This window comes from Lepidochelys kempii, chromosome 19, assembly GCF_965140285.1.
Source record: "Lepidochelys kempii isolate rLepKem1 chromosome 19, rLepKem1.hap1, whole genome shotgun sequence".
In the NCBI taxonomy this organism is placed as follows: Eukaryota; Metazoa; Chordata; order Testudines; family Cheloniidae; genus Lepidochelys; species Lepidochelys kempii.
Genome location: NC_136398.1, coordinates 5715302 through 5741117, shown reverse-complemented (window position 1 = coordinate 5741117; position 25816 = coordinate 5715302). Strand labels below are relative to the sequence as shown.

At 56.7% G+C, this 25816-nt stretch overlaps 1 protein-coding gene across 4 annotated transcripts in view; it reads right to left on the bottom strand.

Annotated features, from left to right (window-relative positions):
• Positions 1 to 3725, bottom strand: part of TINAGL1 (tubulointerstitial nephritis antigen like 1) — a 30264-nt gene extending 26539 nt beyond the window's left edge. For 3 of the 4 annotated variants that reach the window (XR_012155616.2, XM_073317626.2, XM_073317629.1), the window contains exon 1: positions 3602 to 3725. The gene's annotated coding sequence lies outside the window, so the exon portion shown is untranslated. Of the gene's footprint in view, positions 1 to 2083; positions 2275 to 3601 lie in introns of all 4 variants that reach the window. The other variant, XM_073317628.2, reaches the window with a different exon arrangement.
• Between the last annotated feature and the right edge of the window lie 22091 nt (positions 3726 to 25816).

Sequence of the window (25816 nt, the reverse complement as noted above, 5' to 3'; positions counted from 1 at the left end):
TAAATCCCACGATTGCGCAGGGCCTGGCTTACGAGGAGGTGATACCAGTTTTGCCTGCAGGGTCAGGCACAGCCCACCCAGGTCAGCAGCAGTGCAAGGCCGCTCCCAGCCTAGCCCGGGCAGCAAGAAGCAGCCAGGAATGTGCTGCAGCGTGTTCCTGTTTAATCCCCTCAGACTGGAGAGGGGAAGCAAGAACACGGCGGTGCAGCCAGCTGCCCTTGTGGCCTGCGGTCCACTGACCAAGGCTTTCTCGCATGCTCCTCGGCAGCGACACAGACTCAGAGCAGAATCAGGCCCGACATGCCAACGCCTTGCCCTGCACCACTGCACGGACTCCAGGGCTGCAAGCCAGGGGGGAGTCTGGCCCTCGGTGTGGCATTTGTGTGGGGCCGGGACTGGAGGGGCCCAATCCTGCATCAGGAATCCCCCGCACTGGAATCATCCAGCGCTCCATCCAGCAACGGGCTGCGGGCCAGATCCCTGCCATGACAGAACTGCACATATTGACCCCCATTCTGCTCTGGTGGCCTGCCGGCACTGGGGCGTTTTGCACCAATATAACCCCGGGGCCCGATACTCCAACTCAGGGTGCCCAGCGGAGGCACGTCCACCAGTGCAGAGTGGGTGGGAATCGACACCGCTGTGAGGGGCATCATGTCACACTCACTCCGCCCTGCTGTAAGTGACAGCACAAGGGGCTGAGCGACAGAGACTCAGGCCTCCAGCCGCTGCGCTGGGGTAAAGGCTGCAACGTGGCCAGCCCAAGCCTCTTTCCACGCAGCAGCACCCCATCTACACTAGGGCTTTGCATGGGCGTCACTGCACCATTGCAGCCCCCGCCCGCAGTGACCCAGGTATAACTGCACAGACCCAGGTGTCAACACAAGAATTGGCCCCTGATTTAGTTAAATGGGTGCAAACCCCTGTGGGGATGCTCTGAATCTGGTGTAAGAGCAGCTTATTCCTGTCCATCTCTGGCCCCCATCTCTGAACTCCTCACCATCTTTAATGGATTTATCCCAACTCCCTGTGAGGCAGGCCAGTGCTATTATCCTCCAGATGGGGAAACTGAGGCACAAAGCGACTAAGTGATATTCCTAAGGACACCTAGGGGGTCTGTGGCAGAGCAGGGACTCGAACCCAGGTCTCTTACATCGCAGCCTCTTGCCCTAACCGCTGGACATTCCTACTTCTTAACCCTGTGTCTAATCAACGCAAGCTCAAAAAGCCTGGTTGTAACCAAAATCATTGTCCACACACTCATGCACCAGGTCAGTTAAACCAGTTTTAAATTGCCCCTTTTGTTATACCAGTGCAGCAACCCCTGGAGACAAGCCCGTAGCCTACCGACATCTCTGCAATCGCGGGCTAGGCTACACCGAAAACAGAGTCCGTTATTTCTGTGGGAGGCTGTGCCTGGAACATGCTGGTTTCGGATTCAGAGTGTCCTGTTTTGCTGTAGCTTGAGGCCTTTTTTGTTTTGTTTGTTAAAGCTTAACATTAAAAACTGAATGACGCAGGATCAACCGGATTTAGGCTCCGAAGTCACTTGGGCACTTTTGAAAATTTTACCCTTCAACTCACTCAAAATATGATGCTTTTAATTCAAAACCAGAGCACCCAGCCCCCGTTTGCACCAGTTTCGCCAAAGTGGGGGATTAAACCGATTTTGTTCTTTTGGTGGCAACTTGAGGGTGGATCAGCCCCGAGAGCGGGATTCACCCACCCATCCAGAGTGCAAATAATTGGAAGTGTGTGTGGCTTTTTGCCCCGCAATGCACCATCCCAGGGATGTTCCCTGCAGCTCTTCCCCTCACACCAATCCCTGCTCAGAGGTTTTATTCGCCTTCCTCTCAGCATTGTTCGGGGACATGTCAGAACTTAGCTTCCCTCTCTCTGTCTCTTTGATCTGCAAGGGCCAGTGTAGTATCCCAGACTGCAGGGCAGGACTGGGGGGAACTGGCTGAGCTGTGGGTGGGGAGGCCTGAGCTGGGGCAGCAGGGGGCTGTGGGACTAGCAGAGGATTTCAGGGCAGGATTGAGGGGACAGCAGCAGAGCTATGGAGGAGAAATTAGTCCAGTACCTGCTCACGCTGCTCCTGGCTCCAGCCTGCGTTCAATCCTTCCCTCTCTTTCATATTCACTTGGGTTATAGCAGTCTTGCCTGTAACTCCCTGGCCAGTCGTCCAGATAGGGGGGTTGAATGTGCATCTGAATGTATGCAGTGCTGTGATCTAGGACTTAGACAATGTGATGAGTTTTCAGGGCTCAGCAGCTAAATTAGGCAGGGAAGGGGAGGGGAATGGAGGTCAAAAGGCAGGGAAGGAATTTCAGTCTATCTTTGCCAGTGCCTTTGCTTACTGCAAGGTAAGCAAGCTGCCTTCATTTCGTTAGCTTAACCCTCTGACCTAGGTCTAGGACATCACAGAAACAAGCAGCATGGAGCATAAATCCTGGCACAGCAAAGCTAAAGCGGGCTCAGGAAAGTGCTTGGAATCTGGTGGCCGGTGGCAATTAAACTCCAGCATACAGTAGCATTGCTGGGCAACCGTAAAACACCAGCGGTGGCTGCATTTCACTGCTGGACAAGCCTTCCCTGGGCAGCATTGCTGTGTGACTGTAAAACAGCAGTTATGTCCCACCCCAGAGGAAGCTGCATTTCAGTGTTGGGTGAAGTCATCCCTGCAAATGCGGGGCCAAATCCGGATCCCATTCCCATTCTTGCAACCCTGCTGAAGTCAAGTAGGGGGTGTAACATGAGGGCAGACCTTGCCCCCGGTCTGTAAAGTGTGGTGCGTATCCCCTGGTGGGGAAGGAAGTCTACAAAAGGGGGAAATCAGCTTCCCCCAGCAGCGCAGCAAGGAAAGGCTAGTGGAATTCTGCTTTCCAGCCCCAGCCCAAACATACCCTGCCTTCGGAGCTTAGCAGCGGGCTGTTCGGGGCTGTGTTCTTTCCTCCCAGCTACACCTCTATTAAACACACTAGGGATAAGTTTCAGAGTAGCAGCTGTGTTAGATAAACACCCATTTTTTCATGGTCTATGTGTATATAAATCTCCTCACTGTATTTTCCACTTTATGCATCCGATGAAGTGAGCTGTAGCTCATGAAAGCTTATGCTCAAATAAATTTGTTAGTCTCTAAGGTGCCACAAGTCCTCCTTTTCTTTTTACTAGGGATAAGGAGTCTAGGAGCTGCCCCAGTCCCTCCCAGTAAAAGCCCCCCCGCAATCTTCCCACGACACACAGCCCCCATCAATAATGCATCTACCCAGGAATGTATGAAATATTTGCAAAGCCTTCCAAAGTTCACCCCAGCTGAGCCAGCCCCTCTGGGCTGGGACCGGCTGGCAGCTGATCCTCCTGGACTGCAACCAGCTCCGAACCTAAATCAAAAGCTGAATCCAGTCTTCAAGAAACAAAATCGTCTCTCATCCTGTTCCCCTAAAGCAGTGAGAAATCCATGAAGCTGATTCCTTCCCTCCCCTCAACCTCCCGGCTGCTCCATGCAGAAATCAGCTGCCCACAGCTCCAGCAAAACCCACAGGGAGGAGGCAAAGCCCTCTAGAGCCCAGCTCCCTGCCAGGAAAGAAGAGGATTTTACCTGCAACTTGCCTGTCCCCGCACAGCAGCAGTCTGGGCTCGCCAGCAAAAGCCCTGTCGTCCCCCTGCAGGACAGAAACTCCTAACACAGGCAGAGCGGCTGAGCCACTCCTCTGGGCCTGGCTGTCTCACACACTGGTGCAAAGGGGCCCGGGCACTCCTTATGTAGCACACGCCTTCCCACCTCCACTCATCGCTGTCAGCCAGCCTTCCCGGGCTCCAGGGGGAAAGGCTGCCGCGTCCACATGCGCAGCCCAGAGCAGGGCTCCACATTCCCAGACAAGGGATGGGGTTTCAGGGAGCTCATTGGCCATTCGCCTTGGCTTAGGGGACGGTAGCTGGGCACGGAGATTTATCTCCCAGTCCCAGCACTCTTTCTTCCCCTCTTCGCACCCCAAGTAACCCTCGCCAGCACAGATACAGAGCAATCACCAGACTGGATCAGAACCAGGCTCCACCTAGCCCAGCACCAGCGGCTGCAGACGAAGGCGCAAGAAACCTGCCTGCACGAGAATCAACTCCCTACGGCATACCCCCTCCGAACCAGGCACAGGCCCCGAAAGCTACACTGCCCTACCACATCACAATAGCCTTGCGCCCAAAATAATGCCCCGGGGTGTGGCCATACTGCAGCTTTTTCCTAGATACGGTGACCAGAGGGCAAGTGTGAAGAATTGGGACGGGGCTGGGGGGTAATAGGAGCCTGTATAAGACAAAGCCGCGAAAATCGGGACTGTCCCTATAAAATCGGGACCTCTGGTCACCCTATTCCTAGAAAATATGCAAGGTGGGCAGAATTTCGATGGCTAATCTAGGTGTTTATTTTCAAGCATTTTTTTCTATTTTTATTGATTTAAATTTTCCTAGTCGTGGGAAATTACGGAGGGGCTCGTTCAATTAGTGAACGGCTCCAAACGTGACAGCTTTGGAAACTGCTCAAACACAGACGGTCAGCATCACACCTCAAAACACACCCAGCAACTACCCCTAAAGTGATAAATCCGCCCTGGCTTTACTGTTCAGGACCCTGGCCGGTCCTTTTGTAACAAGCCTAGGGCAGACATGGCGGGATTTGGACTCTAAATTCTCAAACAGTGTTTCTCTTCCTGTGCCTGTCTGTAGATTTTGATATTATGTGTCAGTTTGGGGGTGTGCGGCGAAATCGATATTTATCGACATTTACCAAGAAAAATCGAATCCCGCCAAGCCTAAGGATACTCTACAGCAGTGGTCCCGGGGCACGTCTTCACTCCAGGGAACAGCTGCAGATATGTTGCTGTAGCACCCGGAGTGTAGATATTTCCTATATTGATGGAAGGGTTTTTTTCAGTCAGTGTAAATAATCCACACCCCTCATGAGCCACGGTAGCAAATATCCACATGAGGGGTTTGCATTTTTTATACCCCGAGCGATGCAGATAGGTCGATCGAGATTGTAAAGTGTAGACCAGGGCCTGGTTAAGAAGGAAGCCCCTTGTGAGAAGGAGCAAGACCCTCCTTCTACCAGTGTAAATCCATTGACTCTAGTGAGGTTATTTCTCATTTACACCAGTGTATGTGAGCAGGCCCACGAGGGGTGAAGTGGTAATTCATCTCCAGACTGCGTGGGGCGTCAATCAACAGAGGGATCAGCCTCCATCTGTCCATCTACATCCCAGTCTCCAATATGTACCAACAAGTGTCCCCACTTGGATAGGGCCCCTGCAAAGATGGGGGTAGTCCTGTCCCCAAGTGGGGACGCAGCCAGGTTTAGTTGCTAGAGCAGGGGACTGGAAGTCCAGATGCCTAGGTTCTACACCTCTGCCACTGACCCGCTGCGTGACGTTGGGCACTTCCTTGCTCTGTGGCTCAGTTCCCCCCCCCCTTTGTGAAACAGGGATATCGTATTTATTTACTCACCTTGGTGAAACACTCTGAGACCCCCAGATGAAACAGGCAAACAGGCCAGCTGGCCCAGAAGAGATGTTAGGGCATGTGAGTGACAAAGCGACGGCCCTTAACGAGACACCGCTCACAGTTAGAGCAAGTAGCAATGATAGCTCTTGTCAGGCTGAGGGGTGTGAGCTGAGCGCGGCTGCTCAGTTCAGAGGCGGTGTGGAAGGTAGGGCTCATGCGTCTAAACGTCTTCCAGCGGCTCACTGTAAATTACATGGACTGATTTTCAGACCAGCTCAGATCCTACTGAGGCTCCACGTGAGGGGGCAGATTTTCAAGAGCACTCAGTACATTGGGTGCTAAGAACCTTTGAAAATCTGGCTCCTAGTGTCCCATAGGCTCAGGTATCATCAGGTAACTTCCTCCCTTACATGTGCCTTCAGCATCTTTCACTAGACCACCCTTATGGACCGTTAATCCATGCCCCCTGCTAAGCAGCAGGCCATCACCAAGGCAGCTGTGAACGGGAGTGGTGTGGATAACACTGGTCTCCATTTGCTCCCAGCCTCTTAGCCTGTGTCCAGGGATAAAAGGTGTGATGGAAGCAGGTGTTAACCAACATGCTAGAACAGTCCAGTGTAGACAAGGCTTTATCGTGGTCAAGTTATAGTTTAGGGGCAGTTTAGGGTTTTTCTCAACCAGCTAATGTGTTGAAACTATGACCTAAGATCTTGGGACTCAGGAGCCCTGGGTTTCAGTCCCACCTCTGCCACCAGTCTGTTGGGTGACCTTGGGCAAGTCATGCCCCCCATGTGCCCTCAGTTTCCACATCTGTAAAATGGGGATAATGATATTGACCACCTTGATCAAGGGCTTAGAGATCTATGGAGGAAAAGCACTATATGAGAGTTAGGTGTTGTTATTAGAGCGTGTTAAAGTCACGCCTGCATCCCCACTGGCTCCCTCCCTAGTAACACATTGCCTATGGCTCCCCTGAGGGGTACGGAATGGGGGGCTGCTCGATCCAAGAACAGACCCCACCCCCCGCAAAGGAGCCAGAAAGCTGTGGTTTCAAGGCAGGGATTCATCTCGACCCCAGCTTGCCCGCCTGCCTGCTGCAGCCACTTTGCCACCATCCCCCTACCTGGCGGCTTGCAGTGCCAGTCTTGGGTTTCAAGGTTCAGGGGAGTGCGTGTGTAACGCCAGGGCACGGCTTGTCTGAATCAGATTTTGTTGTAATAGAATTAACTGCAGTGAGAGGGAACTTGACCTTAGAAATAAACTCCGTCCTTGAGGCAGAGATAGAATGCGGCCGGCTCTGAAAGTGAGGGTCTGAAAGAACTAGCTGGAACCAGGCACAGTGCGGGCAGGAGCCATGCTGGCTTCCTGAAGATAATGCTGCCAATGCACCAAGCCTGGCCTGCAACAGCCTTCGACATAGTCCAGTCCTGGACTCCCTACACACAGCTCAGCTGCACCCCAAGCCTCACCTGCACCCCCATGCTATTCCCATCCTAGACTCCCCACACATAACTCAGCCGATGTGCCCCAACCCTGGCCTGCAGAAGCTCATCCCAGTGGCGAGGTGGCCCAGCTCCTTCACGACCCCAGCCTCTAGATGCCAAAGGTTCGTGCATTAAATCCCCCGGTTTAGCAACCCTTGGGCCTGGGCGGAATGTCCCAGAGGGGAGGTGCGCTGCTGTCTCAGCTTCCATGGGTGCAGCTGCTGGGTTTCACTTTCGGTGGTAACTACTAAAGGCCAGGAAGCCAGCGGGTTCAGTCTGGCTGAGTCTGGCCTGGAGGTGATGCAAGCTACGGAGATGTGCAGATTAGTTCTACTTGTGTCCTTATGTAACCCTTCTTCCAGGTAGAGCCAGCCGCAACAAGGGCCAGGTTCAGTATCTAGAGGTTCCTTTTCAACAATACAACAGAAAACTGGCTCGAGCCCCCACCCGGTGACCTGGGACAATTACACCCACCCCCTGGGCACCTCTAAGAGGCCATACTTCCCCTCTTGCAAGCACAGAGTCTGAATGTAGCAAAAACTTTTAATAAAAGGGGGGAATTAACTCAGCATTAATTTGGGAAAACACTGCAACTAGGGCTCCTAAACACAAACCATGAGCAAAAGACCCACCCCCAGGTAAGTTGGGCAATGTCCTTTTCCCCTCAGGGTCTTAAGTCCAGCAACCCAAAAGTCCCTTTCACATGCCCGTCCCTTCTCTGTACCCCACTCACAGTTGCTGGCCTGCGCCAGTGGAGCCCCAGAGTTCAGAGGTTCATCCACAGAGTTCGCCTCCCACCTGAGGGATAGCTCAGTGGTTTGAGCATTGGCCGGCTAAACCCAGGGTTGTGAGTTCAATCCTTGAGGGGGCCATTTAGGGATCTGGGGCAAAAATTGGGGATGGGTCCTGCCTTGAGCAGGGGGTTGCACTAGATGACCTCCTGAGGTCCCTTCCGACCCCGATAGTCTATGATGGCGGTGGAAAGGAGGCACCTTACGCGCTGCACTGCTCAGGCACTCACTTGTCGCCCCGATGGCTGATTGCCACACCTCTGCAAGGCTCTGCTCTGGCCCTCTCCACCAGCCACCCTGCTGGCCACTTCTCTCCACTGCCCAGCTGGCCCTGGCGAGTGGCCAGCTGGCAGAGAGACAAGATGTATTCAGCCCCCCCCCACACACACTTAGCACCGCTCTCAGCGATTTCAGCTGTTAGTGGGGGGAGCCTCACTGCTAGTGCGTCTTTTGCAATAGAGACAGGTCCCAAAGGAGGTCAATTACCTCGTCCCGGGTATCAGTGATCTCAGCTCTGCAGCAGTAACAAGACTCTCAACTGAAGCTAAATTAGCTCTTTGAATTATACCATGAAGAGAGGAAGGATGAAAGAGTATCTAGTCCCCTTCAACAAGACCCACACCACCAACTACAACTCTCTCTCTACTCATTGGGCTTTGGAACCCATGTCCCCTGCTAGCGAGTGCCATTCAGCTGAGGGTGAGTCCCTCCATTGGGGTATGCCAGGTACAGTTCTGCAGCCCTCGGTTCACACAACAAGGATAACAACCCTTTATTACTCCTGCCCCAGCAACAAGGAGGCTGGGGATCCAACACTAGCCACAAGAGATCATTAGGCAAGCAATCCCATCATGCTGAGCACCTAGGCTGGGTGAGTGTGTGCATGCAAACGAGATCAGCTTCTGAACCCTTTTTCCACAGCTCACCACTAGATGTGAGGGGAGAGCTCATTCAGACTCTGCTTACACTTACGTCCCACCCGTCATCACCATCGAACCCCTAATGAATAATGTAATGAATGTAATCGAACCCCTAATGAAATCTTAGTAGCACTCAGTTGGACCGCTGTTGTCAGCCTATGAACTTGGCAGCCACAGGAGACCCTGGCGCATGGACCCATACAAGTAACCCTACATACGCCTCCCTAGACACATCTCTCCCACAGGACACGATCATGCCATCACCCACGATGCATTGCTGTTTGCACTCCGCGCTGCATTTACATTTCGGACAGTCAGACCTGGAGCCATTTTGGATTTGGAATCCCTGTCAGTTTCGGGGGGCGGGGCAATCTCTACAAAATCCCAGGGGGCTCCCCCACTTCCCAGTGATGATGATGTAATAGTAAAGGCAGTGTGGGGGTTCAGCTTAAAGGTTACAAGCAAACAAAAGCATTTGGGGTTAGCACAGAAGAGTCCACAAGCCAATCAGAAATAAACGGAAATAACCCTGATTGCGTCTTCCTGGACATTGCTTGATCTACTTACATATCTGAGGCTTCGACAAAACCTGCTGTGGTCTCTTGACTGGCGCACCCCAACACGAAGCGGCTGTGTGACCCAGTTCTTGCACCGGGACAGCCTTGCTGCCAGTTCTCAGCCCTGAGCGACACCCACCGGATCTCGTGTGCACCACGATGCCCCTTCACTTTGCTGGGCATATGGCAGCTGCGGTGTTGCAGGGCGCTTTAGGGAATAAAATGCAACAAGAGGGGGGCTGGGGGTGGGCGTCAGCTGTTGAAACCAGCGATGCTGCGAGCTTTATGGCCTGGGTTCTGCCCGGGGTGAGTGGAGGTGACACACGCCCCACTGAGGAGCGAGCCTCACGCCCCTTGCAGGGGGACTCCCTTATTCCCAAATAAATGCAGAGTCCCTTCTCCACCGGCTAAGGGGGTGCTGAACTATGCACCCTGCTCTCCACGACAGCACTCACTGGAGGCCTCCTGCAGAGGCCTGGTCTCCGATAAGCTCTGAAAGAAAATAGGGGCTGACGGTCTGAGTGGAGGGGTGCAGGGAGCCCGCTCCGGCCTGGACGATAATCAGCTGTGCTGGGTTTGTTGGTACAGCCCCCCCTGCAGCCTTGTCTCTCGTCCGCTCAGGACCCCTCCTGCCTGTCCGGCGCTCGGGCTGCCCCCCACGAGCCATCACACAATGGCCAAGTCACTGGAGCAGCTGCCCCGGCCTGCGCCGTGGGGCGGCTGTTGCACAACGGGCCGGTAACCCTTCGCGGGGGGCGTTACTGTGGAATAAAGAAGGTGACGTGAAACTGAGACCACAGAGGCCCTCTGTAAAGATCAGGGGTGAGCCGAGGGGCCCCGAGACGGCAAAGGAAGCAAAAAGATGAAGCTGAATCATCTCATGCCAACGTCTCCTCCGCCCAGTGAGTTTGCAAAATGCAGAATGGGCCACACTGAGTCACACAGGGTGGGGGGCAGCACAATGTCCCGTCAGCTGGCGGGTGGGTCAGCCGAGGGCCGTAGGCTGGGTGAGAACAAGCTGCACTCAGTACCCCGATGTGTCACTTCCGGGGGACACTGAACCAGCCTCTGTCAGCCCTCCAGCGCAAGGACAGCCGGGTCAGACGCCCAGTGGCTCCAGTGAGGTGGGGACGGGGTCTGTATTTGGAGCTGGTGACGGAAGGGCCGGGTAGCGAGGTGTCTGGGGGCGTTTCGCAGCAGGGTGACTGGGGCCCTTGCCAGGTATTGCTCTCTGCTGCCACTGGGAGGGGCCTGGCCTAAGAGCTAGGGGGAGAATGAATGAATGAATGAATGAATGAATGAATGGCAGACAAGCCTACAGGATGGAAAAGGTGGCTCAGACTAAAATAATAAATAATAATATGACCAGCTTCTCTATTTTCTGACCATCCTGCCCTGCTGCACCTTGTAACGAACACAGAGCTGTCCACAGGTCAGGTCTGCTGCATGCAACAGCAGGGCGCAATGGCTTGGCCATAGAGCCACGAACCTACAGGCCCCTCCCAAGCACGGGAGCGGAAGGAGACAAAGACATGGAAGCCTCGGGGCCGAGATCCCCTCACACCCGCAGCCAGGCAACAGCTGGAATGAGCAGCATACACAGGGGAAGAGGAAACAGGGGAAGAGGGGGTGTGGGGGCGCAGGCACCCAGCTGAGAGGGCAGCCCAGCTGATGGGAGGAACAAATCCAGAGCCTTACTGGGGATCCCAACCCATGGCTAAAGGACTGGACTGGGACTCAGAACATCTGGGTCCAACCTTGTCTCTGCCACTGACTCCCTGCGTGAGCTTGGCCAACTCACTGTGGGCCAGATTTTCAAAAGCAGCTCCCACGCTTCCCTGGCCACCTCCTTTAGATGCCGTCAGGGCAGCTGTTGGACGTGGAGCCCTTTAGAAAATCTGGCCCTTAAATGCCTCTGTGCCTCTGTTTCCCCTTGTGTGAAATGGGGATAATAACCCTTCCCTGCCTCATGGGGATACGGGGGAAGGGGACAGGGGGTTATGAGGAGGAATGCTCGGGAGGTGCTCGTGTACTCCACTGATGGGGGCCCTCGGTGGGCTAAGCATCTAGTCAGACAGGCTGTGGGACATGCACAGGCCAGTTCGGACCCGACAGGCCCGCTCCCGTGCACTGAGCTAGACAGCTGGCTCCTCGGAGGAACTGCTGGTAGACAACGTGTAATTAACCTGCAAAGTGCTACGGGTGACTGTAAATGCAAAGGCTCCAAAAAGGACCAGGGCTTTCTCTGACTAACGGAGGTGTTGATAACCGGGAGCGCAGCTATCCCTGAAATGGATTTTTGCTGGCTCCCGCTGGAGCAGATCACTGTTATATCAGTGAAAAAGGTTCACAGTGATTCTCTTCAGTACACAGCAGTGTACTGAGAAGGAATTACACAAGCAGCAAAGGGTTATATGAATCACATAACTTCTGTGTTCGACATTAAGAGCTACACATTGTTTTAACAAGTGTTTTGCTTTTGTTTCTTTACAAACATACACAAACAAGCCCTGCACTAGCCTCACGCAGTTTCTGCTTGGCAAACAGAGAAGGTGGTTACCAATTTTATAGATGGCTTCTTCTCTCCTTGTTAGTTTTTTTTTAGCCCTCTGGTCTGTTTCGGATTCCCCCGAAGCAAGGCCTTGGTTACCTTGAGTCCCCTCTGGTCTACAGTCCTCCTTGAGCCCCCGGAGCAGAGTTTTGGCTACTTTGTGTAGGAGCGTTGCTGTTTTAAGCGTTAATTAAGGAATTCCAGCCACACTAATTTACTTTGCTTGATTTTTATACTTTTTTTTTAAAGCAGTTACATGTCTTAAAAGCATGCCCAGTGGGCGTGTGGTTACTCCTTTTTACTTGATTGGTGTTTTAGAAGGGGCTGGGGCAAGGTACCGAATGAAGATCACCCCATGTTTACTCACTTATGAATTATTCACTCTCTTTCTCTCTGCGTGACATCCTTACTGTAAGGTCACTATGACCAGGTCGACCTGTACTCCATGCTGGAACTTTATACATGTGATCTTTTCTTTTGCACGGGCCTCTGTTTGTTGACTAATAGATTTAATATCAATCCCGTACACACAGACTTCGCCAGTTCTTTATCAAATTTGCTTCTGCTTCAAGGGAACCTGCTCCCAGGATCCTCTGCAGCCATTCAGCCATGTTTAAGTTATGTCAAGTTATGCTCACGCCATTCATTCAGTATGGCCACACTACTATGGCACCATCCCAACGGGAGGTACCTACAATGACACCAGCGCTGGGAAAATGTATGTGAAAGACCACACCATGGGCATGCTTCAGGGCAGAAGCAGATTGCCCGATGGGGGCAGGAGGAAATGGCCCGCTCCTGGGACAGTATTGCACAATGAGGTGCCTCATGGGAATGCCAGCCCTTTCTCTGCAGCATCCGGCTGCATCCCAGGTACCAGGTTAGATGGGCCTGTTCATGCCTTCCTGAGCTGGCGCCTCGGTGTTCTTTTGGGCTGTGCATATAAGGGCGCCTCCACCCTGGGAGGAAGTTGCATGCTTCGTGTTAGGAGCACAAGGCCAACAGCCCTGGGTCATTCACTTGCCCGATCCTTGACTCTGCTTGCATGCGACAGCACACAGGCCCAGATCCGCAGATATTTAGATGCTTAACTCCCGCTGATTTCAGGATCTGGGCCTTAACTCTTATACAGGCTTGTCTCAGCCACAGATCTCAAAGTGCTTTACAATGGACGGGACAGTGTCATGAGGGAAACTGAGATACAGAGCAGTGACGTGACTTCTCTGAGGTCGCATGGTGAGTCAGTTGCACAGCCAGGAGCAGGCCACTGGAATTGCCATCTGGCTCAGACCAGTGGGTCCATCCAGCCCTGTTGAGAATCCCCTGCAGTTAGGGGATATGGTGCCCTTCAGGGAATTTCCTCCTGACCTTCTGAATTAGAGATTAGCTCATGCCCTGAAGCATGAAGGTTTAGATCTCTTCCCAAACTCCTGGTTATTTTTTTTAACCCTCACTCTCGTGACTCTCATTAGCCACATAACTGGCCAGTCCCGCTGGGGAATCCTGCTAAATGCTTGGCCCCGAATAAGTCCTGACGCGCAGCCCTGGCTCCCAGATTTAGGTGCGGAGCTGCCTGCTGGAGACAGCCACCCAGGCAGAACGCCCCCTGTGGGAGCTGGTCCAGGTCCCTGCGTTTGAGAGGGGACCTGCTCAGCCACGGGCCAGACGGGGCCCAACGGGGTGCAGCACAACTGCCCGGGGCTGAACTTGGCCCGCCGTGTCTTCCTGCACAACAACAGCTCCTTGAAGTGACTTCCCGTGCCGAGCGCTTCCCGGTCCCTCCCTGCTGCACCAGCCGCGGCCGGCCGAGGACACAGCTCAGGGAAGGGACGGGGTGATCCTGATGGGATGTGCCACAGGAAGGCATGGCAGGCTAGGCCGAGACCTGCAGGCTCCGCCGCGCATACTTTTTCGGTGACAAGGAAGGGATGGGAATCCATGGTGAGTCACGTCTTTCCAGGCGCCCCTGGGGGGACAGAGCAGTCCCTGACTCCAAGGAGATCCCTGGCTTTGCTTTAGTTTAACTCTTTCACTGCTGCTGGGCTGAACTCCATGGCTGTTCCCTATCTGACATCGGTTGGGGGCAGGGGGTGAGCATGTGGGAGATCATCCAGCACACAGGGGGTTAAACAGCTTTAACAAGGAATTTCCCTCAGTCGGCCAAATCGAATTTATATTCTCCGGACCCAGGACATTCCCAAAGCCTGTTACCAGAATAGCTTTAGGGTCAACGCCTTCCCCCAATGACTGAGACGTCCCTTCCAGAATTCCCCATTATTCTGGATAGCCTGATAGCCTCAATCTGGAGAGCCCTGTCCGGTTCACAACAGGAGCCATTTGATCAAAATCCTGCTCAGCGTGAACCCCCGCTCACACATCCCATAGCAACAACAGCCTTGCCTTCATAAAGCCACGTTCATCCACTGACTCACTGGATCGGCTCATTTCACCCACCACTGAAATGCAGCCACCTCTGGGATGGAAGGTGGCAGCTGTTTCACAGCACACAGCACGGCTGTGTTCCAGGCCAGGAAAGGAAAGGAAGAAGAATTGAATTGAATTGAAATGGCAGGACACTGGGACGTGGACAGCGCTACGCTGGTGGGAAGTGACATGGGATTTGAATGATCACACCTGCTCGGGATCTTTGTTTTCCGTCTCATTGGAAAGGCAACACCTCTGGTACCACAGCGCCACCCCACCGGGGCTGCTGCAATACCAACTCGGAGGGCAGAGCACCCCCTGCTGTGTCACCGATCCCACTGCCTCCGGCCGCGGGTTTCCCAGCCAAGTGCCACCCCAGCCTGTCCAGCTCCCAGCTCGAGCGGCCCCCAGCTGCGGAACACGTTACCTGGCGTTTATAGCAGGCGCCCGCTGGGACGCAGCAGACTCGTGATTCGGCCCCTGTGCGTGCTGGGGGTGGACAGGTTAACGACTCACACAGAACAGGCCGGGCGCTGGCGTTTCTGCTGAAGAAAGTTGAGGCATCACCGAAGCATTTTGGCTCTTTCCAGGCCTCTTCCTGCGTTTGTGCCCAGCACAGAGATCAGCCCAGATACCACCATCCCTGCAGGGGTGTGAGAGCTGGGCAGGGCGCAGGGTTCTGGGCAGGGTGAGTCACGCTTCCTGGCATTTTCCGGACTGTCAGCCAGATCCGTGCTGCTGGCTAGCCCTGGGTGCCCTGGGGCCTCTGCCTCAGATCTAGACCCACCTCATCTACTTCCCCACACAGCCTGTCAGCGGGGTGCAGGTCTGATACCCGGTGCTGGTCCCAGCCTCTCACTCCCCCGGCCGGCACAGAGGAGGGAATCTCAACAGCGACCCCTCCAGCTGACACAAACACACGGAACGGCCTCAATGGAAGGTCTAGTCTCCCTCAGTCTCCCTGTCCCAAGGGTCGGTGAAGAGGGTTACAGTCAGAGGGAAACTGAGGCAGGGGAGTCTCAGCCAAAGGAGAAGGAACCCAGGAGACCGACACACCCTGAAGGGAAGCTGGCTGATCCAGGGTGACTCTGGGCTAACAAAGGGCCTTTACAAGCCGCTTCTATCCTGCCAACTTTTCTGCAGAGGCCCTGAGAGTGTGACAGGGAGCATGAGAGAGTGCGTGAGCGAGGGATGGAGGGGTGGATACAGCAATGGATGTGGGGCATTTAAGGCCAGAAAGACAGCTATGATCTTCCAGCCAGGCCTCCTAAATAAGGCCAGAGAACAGGGGACAGTGCTTCCTGCACCAAGCCCTTCAGTGGAGTACAGCTGGGGACAGACAGACAGACGAATGTACATCGGGCGAGAGAGAAAGTGAGTGTGTGTGATGGGGCTGTGCATGCTGGTAGGTGGAAAGCTCCTCTCTGCCCCCCACGCGCCCTGGCCGGAGTGAAGTTGGGGGCCAGACACCCCATCTATATCCCAGCCAAATGGTGCGGTCCCATCTCTCTCCCCGGGCAAGCAGACGCATCCCACGTGGGCAAGCAAAGGTCACTCCCCACCAGGCTCCGGGTGCTGCTCCGGAGCAATCAGGCAGCCTGTTCTCCCCACCCGCGGGCGAGACGGGGATCGTAATCTCTGCATGCACCAAGCACCTGGGCAGGCGGGCAGGCTGCGGCCAAACAATGCTGCGTGCGGGGACTCGCTGCTTTGGGGAGGGGCTCTCTGAAATGGCTTGAGACAGTGGCCGGCAAAGGCTCTCATGGGGAGGAGGGCAGGGGGAAGGGCTTCGTCCTCGTCCAGATTCACCCCGGACTTGCCCCTCCATTGCGCCGTCTCCTGTGCACTGCTTGCCATCGGACGGACCCCACTCTGCCTCCACCTCGTCCTTTTGCAGCCTCACGCGGGGTCCGCTCCCCCGGCGTGGTCCAGAAGCCCCAGGAGGGGAGCAGAGCCAGCCCATCCCAGCACTCCACAGGCTCCAGACCCCTGTGCTTAACGGGGCACCGTGGTGGTGCTCCAAACCCCGCGGGGTGTTCGAAGGGCAGCCCCGGCCGGGCTTGCAGAAAAGGGGATGGGGGGAGTAGGCCTTGTGACAGCAAAATGCACAGGGGGAGAGCAAAGGCCCAGGCCCCTCGTGGAAGTCTGGGGAGCTGACGTTTGCCGGGACCCAGGCTAACCACTGTGGGTGAGGGCATCATGGCCACCCGTTCTGGTGGGGAAGCAACTCGCCACCTACTTTGGGGGGTCTGCAAAATGCCCCGCGGGGCACCGGCGAGGTCCTCAGCCTGGGTGTGTCATTTGGTCCTTGGGCATGTCAGATACAGCCCCCTTCAAGCAAGGCACAGAGAGGAGAGAGGGCCATGCAGTGGGGGACGCTTTACTGATCACACCTGCCCAGTACGGCTCTGACCAGCTCTGGCTAAAGGCCCATCCCAGCATGCCCTGCGCTTTCTTTGCAGTCTGGGGTGGAGCACCTCAGGCAGCCCCCCTGGCCGGCTGCTCCGAAGTCCTCGTCCCGGATCGAGAGGGAATATTACAGGAGTTTATCCATTTACCTCCCCAATCTCTCCCCGCCTCCCCCAGAGGGCGGCCCGATGCAGATGAGCCCCACGACATGGTGACTCGGCTCTCGGGAGCATCTAGCACCCCGGCTCTCTGGCTATGTTCAGCTTATCCTTACATCATGCAGGATGGGTGTGATACCACACCGCGGCCTCCTGGAGGGCTTAGTGCTCATGCCCAGCTGCTCTGGCCGCACTGAGGGCACCCTGCAGATTTGCTGAGCGCTGCTGGAAAACAACCCCAGCCTCTTCCCGGAGCCCCGGCAAAAGTTCACGGCCCCAGCGGGCTGGTCAAAGGCAGCTATTGTCCCTGCCAGGCCGATCCGCGGACTGGGGGGGGGGGGGACGCGGGGGCCGACTAGTTAAGCGAGTGCAGGAAAGAACATTGTTGGAACGTGAAGGACGTGGCATGTGGCAGACTTGTTCCTAAACAAGCGGGGAACATATGTGCTGGCTGGACACACGGCCCCGGACAGGGCGGGCAGGGTATTGACCTGGAATGGTTCCCCTTTGCGAGCCAAGCAAAGGAAAGGGATGTCTCCTGTGCTCCCCCCAGAGCATCCACCTGCCCTTGGGTTTGACGGGAGTTGGTGCAAGCCAGGCCGAGGCTGGGGGGGTGGGGGGGAATTTGCAGTAGCAAATTCCCAGCTGCTCAAAGGTATTTGGGTGCCTAACTCCCATGAGGGCGGTGGAGGATCTGGGCCTCTGTGCAGCAGTCCAAGCAGGTTGGCAGGAGCTGGTGGCTCGGCCCTTTACGACAGTCCTGGGGCGGGTGTGTGTGTGGGGGGGACAACGGACGACGACGACGGGGGCTGCGAGGGATGCCCGTGCGGTGCGAGAGGCAGGTGTCTCTCCCATGCAACCGCTGGGACTAACACTTCATGCGGGCCCTGATCCGCCGTGAGGAGCCTTCTGCCCTGTGCTAAGCTCTGGGCTGGTTGTCCAGACCTGTGGGTGGAGCCCCCACCTCCCATCACACCCATGTAAAAGTCAGCCAGGCTGCACGCGTCCAGCTCCGTTCCTACACAGCAGCAGCTGGAGGAAAATAAGGATGGTGGGGGGCATACAGCCCTGCTGCTCTCCATCCTTTGGGGCGGGGGAGGGATTCCACCTCCACCCTGCCTGAATGAGCCTAGAAACTGGAGCCCCTTGGAAAGGCAGGAGGGCAGGGATGAGCTGGAAGCCTGAGCACACCTGGGAAGGAGCTTCCAAGCCTCCATGCTAGGAACAGCCGCCCCCTACCCCGGCTGATTGATCCTGGCTGGTCCGGGGCCTGGTGGTGGGGCTACGCTGCCGGGCGCCAGTCTGGACAGGCAGCTGGTCTGCCCACCTCTTTGCCCCGGGCACTATCCCCCTCGCCAGCAGCCGGCTCTGGGAATGCCAGTGAAACCGCCCCTTGTTTTTGCTCCATCGTGGGAAGCTCTCACTCCAGGGCCGTGGATGCTGCTCACGGCCAGGCACCATGCAGTAGGGAGGGAGAGACTCACAAGGGGAGGTACGTTCTGTTTGTAAAGCAGTACCAGGATCGCACCGTTTTGCTGCATGGTGCCAATGGGTTGTGCACTGCACCATGCATACTGCGCCGCTATGCCCCATTGCGTTGCTCAGTGGGGTGTTGCATTGCGTAGCATTGAGTAGCACAGTGAGGTGTTGCTGGGCGTTACAGTGTGTCACCTTGTGTTGCTCAGTGCAGTGTTGCTGGGTGTTGCATTGTGTAGCAGTGCGTTGCTCGGTGGGGTGTTGCATTGTGTCGCTTTGCGTTGCTCGGTGGGGTGTTGCTGGGTGTTGCATTGTGTCGCTTTGCGTTGCTCAGTGCGGTGTTGCTGGGTGTTGCATTGTGTAGCAGTGCGTTGCTCGGTGGGGTGTTACTGGGTGTTGCATTGTGTAGCAGTGCATTGCTCGGTGGGGTGTTGCTGGGTGTTGCATTGTGTTGCATTGTGTCGCTTTGAGTTGCTCGGTGGGGTGTTGCTGGGTGTTGCATTGTGTCGCTTTGCGTTGCTCAGTGTGGTGTTGCTGGGTGTTGCATTGTGTCGCTTTGCGTTGCTCGGTGGGGTGTTGCTGGGTGTTGCATTGTGTAGCAGTGCGTTGCTCAGTGCGGTGTTGCTGGGTGTTGCATTGTGTAACAGTGCGTTGCGTTGCTCGGTGCGGCGTTACTGGGTGTTGCATTGTGTAGCATTGTGTTGCATTGCTCGGTGCGGAGTTACTGGGTGTTGCATTGTGTAGCATTGCGTTGCTCGGTGGGGTGTTGCTGGGTGTTGCATTGTGTAGCAGTGCGTTGCTCGGTGCGGCATTACTGGGTGTTGCATTGTGTAGCAGTGCATTGCTCGGTGGGGTGTTGCTGGGTGTTGCATTGTGTAGCAGTGCGTTGCTCGGTGCGGCGTTACTGGGTGTTGCATTGTGTAGCAGTGCGTTGCTCGGTGCGGCGTTACTGGGTGTTGCATTGTGTAGCAGTGCGTTGCTCGGTGCGGCGTTACTGGGTGTTGCATTGTGTAGCAGTGCGTTGCTCCGTGCGGTGTTGCTGGGTGTTGCATTGTGTAGCATTGCGTTGCTCAGTGCGGCGTTACTGGGTGTTGCATTGTGTAGCATTGCGTTGCGTTGCTCGGTGCGGCGTTACTGGGTGTTGCATTGTGTAGCATTGCGTTGCGTTGCTCGGTGGGGCGTTGCTGTGTGTTGCATTGTGTAGCATTGCGTTGCTCGGTGCGGCGTTACTGGGTGTTGCATTGTGTAGCGTTGCGTTGCTCAGTGCGGTGTTGCTGGGTGTTGCATTGTGTAGCATTGCGTTGCATTGCTCGGTGCGGTGTTGCTGGGTGTTGCATTGTGTAGCAGTGAGTTGCGTTGCTCGGTGCGGCGTTACTGGGTGTTGCATTGTGTAGCAGTGCGTTGCTCGGTGCGGCGTTACTGGGTGTTGCATTGTGTAGCGTTGCGTTGCTCGGTGCGGCGTTACTGGGTGTTGCATTGTGTAGCGTTGCGTTGCTCAGTGCGGTGTTCCTGGGTGTTGCATTGTGTAGCAGTGCGTTGCGTTGCTTGGTGCGGTGTTGCTGGGTGTTGCATTGTGTAGCATTGCGTTGTTCAGTGCGGCGTTACTGGGTGTTGCATTGTGTAGCGTTGCGTTGCTCGGTGCGGCGTTACTGGGTGTTGCATTGTGTAGCGTTGCGTTGCTCGGTGCGGCGTTACTGGGTGTTGCATTGTGTAGCGTTGCGTTGCTCGGTGCGGCGCTACTGGGTGTTGCATTGTGTAGCGTTGCGTTGCTCGGTGGGGTGTTGCATTGTGTAGCGTTGCGTTGCTCAGTGCGGTGTTGCTGGGTGTTGCATTGTGTAGCGTTGCGTTGCTCGGTGGGGTGTTGCTGGGTGTTGCATTGTGTAGCGTTGCGTTGCTCGGTGGGGTGTTGCATTGTGTAGCGTTGCGTTGCTCAGTGCGGTGTTGCTGGGTGTTGCATTGTGTAGCAGTGCGTTGCTCGGTGGGGTGTTGCATTGTGTAGCGTTGCGTTGCTCGGTGCGGTGTTGCTGGGTGTTGCATTGTGTAGCAGTGCGTTGCGTTGCTCGGTGCGGCGTTGCTGGGTGTTGCATTGTGTAGCAGTGCGTTGCGTTGCTCGGTGCGGCGTTGCTGGGTGTTGCATTGTGTAGCAGTGCGTTGCGTTGCTCGGTGCGGCGTTGCTGGGTGTTGCATTGTGTAGCAGTGCGTTGCTCGGTGCGGCGTTGCTGGGTGTTGCATTGTGTAGCAGTGCGTTGCTCGGTGCGGTGTTACTGGGTGTTGCATTGTGTAGCGTTGCGTTGCTCGGTGCGGCGTTGCTGGGTGTTGCATTGTGTAGCAGTGCGTTGCGTTGCTCGGTGCGGCGTTGCTGGGTGTTGCATTGTGTAGCAGTGCGTTGCGTTGCTCGGTGCGGCGTTACTAGGTGTTGCATTGTGTAGCGTTGCGTTGCGTTGCTCGGTGCGGCGTTACTGGGTGTTGCATTGTGTAGCGTTGCGTTGCGTTGCTCGGTGCGGCGTTACTGGGTGTTGCATTGTATAGCGTTGCGTTGCGTTACTCGGTGCAGTGTTCCTGGGTGTTGCATTGTGTAGCAGTGCGTTGCGTTGCTCGGTGCGGCGTTACTGGGTGTTGCATTGTGTAGCGTTGCGTTGCTCGGTGCGGCGTTACTGGGCGTTGCATTGTGTAGCGTTGCGTTGCTCGGTGGGGCGTTGCTGGGTGTTGCATTGTGTAGCAGTGCGTTGCGTTGCTCGGTGCGGCGTTACTGGGCGTTGCATTGTGTAGCGTTGCGTTGCTCGGTGCGGCGTTACTGGGCGTTGCATTGTGTAGCGTTGCGTTGCTCGGTGCGGCGTTACTGGGCGTTGCATTGTGTAGCGTTGCGTTGCTCGGTGCGGCGTTACTGGGCGTTGCATTGTGTAGCGTTGCGTTGCTCGGTGCGGCGTTGCTGGGCGTTGCATTGTGTAGCAGTGCGTTGCGTTGCTCGGTGCGGCGTTGCTGGGCGTTGCATTGTGTAGCAGTGCGTTGCGTTGCTCGGTGCGGCGTTGCTGGGCGTTGCATTGGGTAGCAGTGCGTTGCGTTGCTCGGTGCGGCGTTGCTGGGCGTTGCATTGTGTGGCAGTGCGTTGCGTTGCTCGGTGCGGCGTTGCTGGGTGTTGCATTGTGTGGCAGTGCGTTGCGTTGCTCGGTGCGGCGTTGCTGGGTGTTGCATTGTGTAGCGTTGCGTTGCTCGGTGCGGCGTTGCTGGGTGTTGCATTGTGTAACAGTGCGTTGCGTTGCTCGGTGCGGCGTTGCTGGGTGTTGCATTGTGTAGCATTGCGTTGCTCGGTGCGGCGTTGCTGGGTGTTGCATTGTGTAGCATTGCGTTGCTCGGTGCGGCGTTACTGGGTGTTGCATTGTGTAGCAGTGCGTTGCGTTGCTCGGTGCGGCGTTGCTGGGCGTTGCATTGTGTAGCAGTGCGTTGCGTTGCTCGGTGCGGCGTTGCTGGGCGTTGCATTGTGTAGCAGTGCGTTGCGTTGCTCGGTGCGGCGTTACTGGGAGTTGCATTGTGTAGCGTTGCGTTGCTCGGTGCGGCGTTACTGGGCGTTGCATTGTGTAGCGTTGCGTTGCTCGGTGTGGCGTTGCTGGGCGTTGCATTGTGTAGCAGTGCGTTGCGTTGCTCGGTGCGGCGTTGCTGGGCGTTGCATTGTGTAGCAGTGCGTTGCGTTGCTCGGTGCGGCGTTGCTGGGCGTTGCATTGTGTAGCATTGCGTTGCGTTGCTCGGTGCGGCGTTGCTGGGCGTTGCATTGTGTGGCAGTGCGTTGCGTTCCTCGGTGCGGCGTTGCTGGGTGTTGCATTGTGTAGCAGTGCGTTGCGTTGCTCGGTGCGGCGTTGCATTGTGTAGCAGTGCGTTGCCTTGCTCGGTGCGGCGTTGCTGGGTGTTGCATTGTGTAGCGTTGCGTTGCTCGGTGCGGCGTTGCTGGGCGTTGCATTGTGTAGCAGTGCGTTGCGTTGCTCGGTGCGGCGTTGCTGGGCGTTGCATTGTGTAGCATTGCGTTGCGTTGCTCGGTGCGGCGTTGCTGGGCGTTGCATTGTGTGGCAGTGCGTTGCGTTGCTCGGTGCGGCGTTGCTGGGCGTTGCATTGTGTGGCAGTGCGTTGCGTTGCTCGGTGCGGCGTTGCTGGGCGTTGCATTGTGTGGCAGTGCGTTGCGTTGCTCGGTGCGGCGTTGCTGGGCGTTGCATTGTGTGGCAGTGCGTTGCGTTGCTCGGTGCGGCGTTGCTGGGCGTTGCATTGTGTGGCAGTGCGTTGCGTTCCTCGGTGCGGCGTTGCTGGGCGTTGCATTGTATGGCAGTGCGTTGCGTTCCTCGGTGCGGCGTTGCTGGGTGTTGCATTGTGTAGCAGTGCGTTGCGTTGCTCGGTGCGGCGTTGCATTGTGTAGCAGTGCGTTGCCTTGCTCGGTGCGGCGTTGCTGGGCGTTGCATTGTGTAGCGTTGCGTTGCTCGGTGCGGCGTTGCTGGGCGTTGCATTGTGTAGCAGTGCGTTGCGTTGCTCGGTGCGGCGTTGCTGGGCGTTGCATTGTGTGGCGGTGCGTTGCGTTGCTCGGTGCGGCGTTGCTGGGCGTTGCATTGTGTAGCGTTGCGTTGCGTTGCTCGGTGCGGCGTTGCTGGGAGTTGCATTGTGTAGCAGTGCGTTGCGTTGCTCGGTGCGGCGTTGCTGGGCGTTGCATTGTGTAGCAGTGCGTTGCGTTGCTCGGTGCGGCGTTGCTGGGTGTTGCATTGTGTAGCAGTGCGTTGCTCGGTGCGGCGTTGCTGGGTGTTGCATTGTGTAGCAGTGCGTTGCGTTGCTGGGTGCGGCGTTGCTGGGCGTTGCATTGTGTAGCGTTGCGTTGCTGGGTGCGGCGTTGCTGGGCGTTGCATTGTGTAGCGTTGCGTTGCTCGGTGCGGCGTTGCTGGGCGTTGCATTGTGTAGCAGTGCGTTGCGTTGCTCGGTGCGGCGTTGCTGGGCGTTGCATTGTGTGGCAGTGCGTTGCGTTGCTCGGTGCGGCGTTGCTGGGCGTTGCATTGTGTGGCAGTGCGTTGCGTTGCTCGGTGCGGCGTTGCTGGGCGTTGCATTGTGTGGCAGTGCGTTGCGTTGCTCGGTGCGGCGTTGCTGGGCGTTGCATTGTGTGGCAGTGCGTTGCGTTGCTCGGTGCGGCGTTGCTGGGCGTTGCATTGTGTGGCAGTGCGTTGCGTTGCTCGGTGCGGCGTTGCTGGGCGTTGCATTGTGTGGCAGTGCGTTGCGTTGCTCGGTGCGGCGTTGCTGGGCGTTGCATTGTGTGGCAGTGCGTTGCGTTGCTCGGTGCGGCGTTGCTGGGCGTTGCATTGTGTGGCAGTGCGTTGCGTTGCTCGGTGCGGCGTTGCTGGGCGTTGCATTGTGTAGCAGTGCGTTGCGTTGCTCGGTGCGACGTTGCTGGGTGTTGCATTGTGTAGCGTTGCGTTGCTCGGTGCGGCGTTGCTGGGCGTTGCATTGTGTGGCAGTGCGTTGCGTTGCTCGGTGCGGCGTTGCTGGGCGTTGCATTGTGTAGCAGTGCGTTGCGTTGCTCGGTGCGACGTTGCTGGGTGTTGCATTGTGTAGCGTTGCGTTGCTCGGTGCGGCGTTGCTGGGTGTTGCATTGTGTAGCAGTGCGTTGCTGGGTGCGGCGTTGCTGGGTGTTGCATTGTGTAGCAGTGCGTTGCGTTGCTGGGTGCGGCGTTGCTGGGTGTTGCATTGTGTAGCGTTGCGTTGCTCGGTGCGGCGTTGCTGGGTGTTGCATTGTGTAGCATTGCGTTGCTCGGTGCGGCGTTGCTGGGTGTTGCATTGTGTAGCATTGCGTTGCTCGGTGCGGCGTTACTGGGAGTTGCATTGTGTAGCAGTGCGTTGCGTTGCTCGGTGCGGCGTTGCTGGGCGTTGCATTGTGTAGCAGTGCGTTGCGTTGCTCGGTGCGGCGTTGCTGGGCGTTGCATTGTGTAGCAGTGCGTTGCGTTGCTCGGTGCGGCGTTGCTGGGCGTTGCATTGTGTGGCAGTGCGTTGCGTTGCTCGGTGCGGCGTTGCTGGGGGTTGCATTGTGTGGCAGTGCGTTGCGTTGCTCGGTGCGGCGTTGCTGGGGGTTGCATTGTGTGGCAGTGCGTTGCGTTGCTCGGTGCGGCATTGCTGGGCGTTGCATTGTGTGGCAGTGCGTTGCGTTGCTCGGTGCGGCGTTGCTGGGCGTTGCATTGTGTGGCAGTGCGTTGCGTTGCTCGGTGCGGCGTTGCTGGGTGTTGCATTGTGTAGCGTTGCGTTGCTCGGTGCGGCGTTGCTGGGTGTTGCATTGTGTAGCAGTGCGTTGCTGGGTGCGGCGTTGCTGGGTGTTGCATTGTGTAGCAGTGCGTTGCGTTGCTGGGTGCGGCGTTGCTGGGTGTTGCATTGTGTAGCGTTGCGTTGCTCGGTGCGGCGTTGCTGGGTGTTGCATTGTGTAGCATTGCGTTGCTCGGTGCGGCGTTACTGGGAGTTGCATTGTGTAGCAGTGCGTTGCGTTGCTCGGTGCGGCGTTGCTGGGCGTTGCATTGTGTAGCAGTGCGTTGCGTTGCTCGGTGCGGCGTTGCTGGGCGTTGCATTGTGTAGCAGTGCGTTGCGTTGCTCGGTGCGGCGTTGCTGGGTGTTGCATTGTGTGGCAGTGCGTTGCGTTGCTCGGTGCGGCGTTGCTGGGGGTTGCATTGTGTGGCAGTGCGTTGCGTTGCTCGGTGCGGCGTTGCTGGGCGTTGCATTGTGTAGCATTGCGTTGCGTTGCTCGGTGCGGCGTTGCTGGGGGTTGCATTGTGTGGCAGTGCGTTGCGTTGCTCGGTGCGGCGTTGCTGGGGGTTGCATTGTGTGGCAGTGCGTTGCGTTGCTCAGTGCGGCGTTGCTGGGGGTTGCATTGTGTAGCGTTGCGTTGCTCGGTGCGGCGTTGCTGGGTGTTGCATTGTGTGGCAGTGCGTTGCGTTGCTCGGTGCGGCGTTGCTGGGCGTTGCATTGTGTAGCAGTGCGTTGCGTTGCTCGGTGCGGCGTTGCTGGGGGTTGCATTGTGTGGCAGTGCGTTGCGTTGCTCGGTGCGGCGTTGCTGGGGGTTGCATTGTGTAGCGTTGCGTTGCTCGGTGCGGCGTTGCTGGGCGTTGCATTGTGTAGCAGTGCGTTGCGTTGCTCGGTGCGGCGTTGCTGGGGGTTGCATTGTGTGGCAGTGCGTTGCGTTGCTCGGTGCGGCGTTGCTGGGGGTTGCATTGTGTAGCGTTGCGTTGCTCGGTGCGGCGTTGCTGGGGGTTGCATTGTGTGGCAGTGCGTTGCGTTGCTCGGTGCGGCGTTGCTGGGCGTTGCATTGTGTAGCAGTGCGTTGCGTTGCTCGGTGCGGCGTTGCTGGGTGTTGCATTGTGTAGCAGTGCGTTGCGTTGCTGGGTGTTGCATGGGCCAACAGGGAGGTGCGAGGACGCGCGTTCCACCTGACCGTGCACTGCTCACTTGCATGGTGGAGCGTTGCACACGTGACCTTGTGACCTTGTGCAGGGCCGTCGGGCGGTGTTGTGCTCTGGGGGAAGCAGGTTGTGCAGGCTCCTGCTTCTTCC